A 3,766-nucleotide genomic window follows, 5' to 3' on the forward strand; every position below is an offset into this window, starting at 1 on the left:
TGGAATGAAGAAAGGAAGGAAAACAGCAAAACCCATGGAATATCGACGGGTATCACCAGTGGGTGGTCACACCTACCAGTGTGACCCCCCAATCTTGCCTTGGCTTCTGGCCCAATCGACGGGTAGGACCGGCGGGTGCCACACCTACTAGTGTGATCCACCAGTCTTCTCTGGGTCAACCGATGAGTAAGACGGGCAGGTGCCTGACCCGTTGGTGTGATCCACAGTCTCGCTAGTGCCTCTAGATCTACTGACGGGTAGGACCGACAGGTACCAAACCTACCAGTATGACCCTCCGGTCTCCTCTAGACCTACCAGCGGGTAGGACCAACGAGTGCCAGACCCACAAGTATGACCTTTCGATCTGGGCAGTTTGCACAGGTGGGTTCTCCTACCCACCTGTATGACCCACCTGTTGTCCAACTGAGCTCTAATAGAACTCAAACTTGATGGAAGCTTTTTACATACTATTATACGCGTCATGACCATATCTTACGTCATTTATAGTCCCGAATTGGACGTATTCTAAACTCCTTATCTGTGCTAGGTTTTGAGATACTTGTCTTCACTCTGGATCTTACCCATACAACGAGTGCAGATTCTTCTACAAGAATAGGTAATTGGGGAGAGGACTTTGATTTTGTTTTCAGAGTGTATTTGGCATCCTATGCATTCATAGACTATATTGACATTCCGATTGCCATTTCCATGCATATGCTTGATGTATGAATGATGCATTTAGAACTGAACATGTTGTATCTTAAATTCTATATGCTTGTTACTTGCTTGGAATCTTAAGAATGAGTTTATCATATGATGGAATATAGTGATGATTTTTCGAACATGTGTGGGATTTTTATAATAGACGCCATAGTCGGTTTGAAAATGAATGCATTGATACACTGTGGAATGGGACATGAAAGTACTATGCAGTCATACTATCTCATATAGAAGCATGTGGTTAGAATATCATATTTCCTCGTGCTACGACTCTTGCCAACAGGGGTTTACGTGTTGGGTTATCACTGGAGGGAAGCGTCGATTGCGGACTGCCATGGTGGTTAGAAGTACGCTTGGATGATCATTAAGACAGTTGAAAACCTTGGTAATATATTCAGAAGGACAATCATACTGCTTTTATTTTCTATTGTGGTTCGGCCATGATTTACTTTTTTGAGTACTTACGGTTGGCCTTCTCTGACAACCCTATAGGCATATCGTGGGATAGGGAACACATCTCGTACCTGGGGCATACGCACACTGTGATTGTGAGTAGCACGTAATCTATGACCTAGTAATGATTGCTTAGGTTAAATATGTTTAAAATGAATCTCATGCATATAGTATCATTTGATTTGTAATTGCTTGTGTGCGTCTTTCTTTCCATTTACTGAGCTAGTGAGCTCACCCCTCATATACACATCTTTTTAGATGATTGTGTAGGCTATTCAGTAGAGGAACCCATGTCGGGTCCCACCGACAAACCCCCAGTGGGGGATTGGTGGGTCCCCGAAGGATTCGTTCACGGTGACAGTTGCCCGTGTGGGGGTTGTGTTGCAAGGGCAACAATAGCTAATTCTACTTGCTGTACTCTTTTTGATTTTTTTAGTATATTTCCCTTTTTGTGATCTCGATAGTTAGATTGCTATTTATTGTGTAAATATCATGCCTACGGGCCCACATGTAATTATACTATGTATGACAATTTGAGTATCAAGAGTATATGGGGATTTACAAGTATTATTCATGACAAGACTTCCGCTGAATTATATTATTATATTCCATTGATTACTTGTGCTTGCTGTGTTGTGGTTACTGTATCAAATGATCCTGGTGGTTTTGGATTACCCGGAGAGAACCTGGTCACCTATCCGGTTCTATGTGAACGCGGCGTGACAGGGGCAGCCTACCCAGTCAGCATCACTATAGGTGACTAAGCACTATGTAGGATTTTTGTTGAGCAATAAGCCATGTGATATGGTCTCTTTAAGATAACGAAGGATTCAATTGACTGCTTGCCAATGTTCATCAGTTGGTGCCTTCAAGAACTAGCAGACCTTATTAATAGAGAATGATATATCAGGTCTAGTGGGGGTGGCATACTGTAATGCACCAATAGTACTACGATAGATGGGGGCATCCACTGGAGGTTTTCCCATAGCTATGATGAGGCAATTTAGAAATATAAAATAACATATAAATGTAGTGTTAAGCTGATTTTTATTTTTTATTTTTTATTTTTTAAACATAAATTAGAAGTTAGGAAGTCATGAAAACACTTAACATGTATACCAATTTTGAAAATTGAGTGCATTCCTCTAAAAATCAATTACAGATAAACACCTAAGAAGTATGAGCCAATTTGACAAGTATGAGTTTTGATGTTAGTGTTCACAATGCAAATAATCTAACCATATATAAGTTGAACATCTAAGAAAACAGTGATTATAATCATAATCATATAAACACATAGGAAATAAACAAAATATCACAATAAAATATTGAATAATTCAAATTAAAATTAACAGGTTACACAAGTAGGATGGGCTTTACATTCCCATAAAGTTTTGGTTACAAATCAATGAATAACTCCTAAAATTATTAGTTCCAAACATACATTGAAAACGTGCTGATGTAATATAGTGAATAATTCCTAAAATTCTCAATAGAACCCGCAAATGTTCTCCAAATTAGTAACAAATAGAGCTAAAATCGTGTTAGATTAGGGCTGGCAGAGAGAACCTAATTCCAATTATGAGAAAACAAAAAATCGTAATAAAACAAGACTTAGGGTTTTTGAGAGCAACCCAAAATTATCTCGAAATGGATCCGATATGCTAGTAGCAAGAGAGGGTGGATTACCTTATCGTTGGGGATTTGAATCCATCATAGGAGAGTGTTGATTCTATGTGGGAGGAGTAGTAGGGTAGGAATCAATGTTAGAAAGTGTCGATTCTTTAGGAAAGTAGGAGGGGAGGAACCAAAGCAAGCGAGTGTTGATTCCAATGGAGAAGAAGCCGAAATTAACAGGTGAAGATGCAATCTTAAGGTTTAAGTGATTTAGGGTTTAAGATTGAATTGAGTGGGTCAAGGATAAATCTGCATCTAGTTGGGTCGAAGAGGCAGGATTTAGGTTATTCAAATCTGCACCATCTCATTTGGATTCATGTCTCTCATCGAAGGCCTCACTACACTTTGTTGGAAGATATAGCTGTTGGGGAGGATATGGAGTGGTTCTCCTAAAAGGGTCAAGAGAGAGAAAGAGAGGTGGATATGAAATCCCTATAGATTGTTTTTATATTTTATTTTCTTCTCGACTAATTTTTTTTTTTTGTGAAATTCTTTTCTACTAATTTATTGCCTACCAAATATAGCATTAAATATTTTACTTAGACCGAAACCTTTACCAAAAAATATAAAAAAAAACTTATACCAAGACTTTGGAAGCAATGGCTCTCTAAAGCATGATTTTAAGTATTGCTATTAGATCGGTTGTATCAAACAAGATCGATATTGATACTTGACCGATATGAATTGATTATCAGTATCATTACAGTAATAAAATTATACATCAATTATAATTTTTTTAAATGTAAAGGAAAAAGTGACCGAACTGCACCGGTCTCTAATCCGATCTAGAACAGTGTCGGATCGCTATCGATACCGATGACTAATGTCTAAATCCTTGCTCTGAAGTCTGAATCCAGTTTACCGAAAAAAAAAAAAAAAATAGTCTGAAGCCAACTGTGGAAACTCTGAAATTTTT

This window comes from Macadamia integrifolia, chromosome 12 (assembly GCF_013358625.1).
Source record: "Macadamia integrifolia cultivar HAES 741 chromosome 12, SCU_Mint_v3, whole genome shotgun sequence".
Taxonomy (NCBI): Eukaryota; Viridiplantae; Streptophyta; class Magnoliopsida; order Proteales; family Proteaceae; genus Macadamia; species Macadamia integrifolia.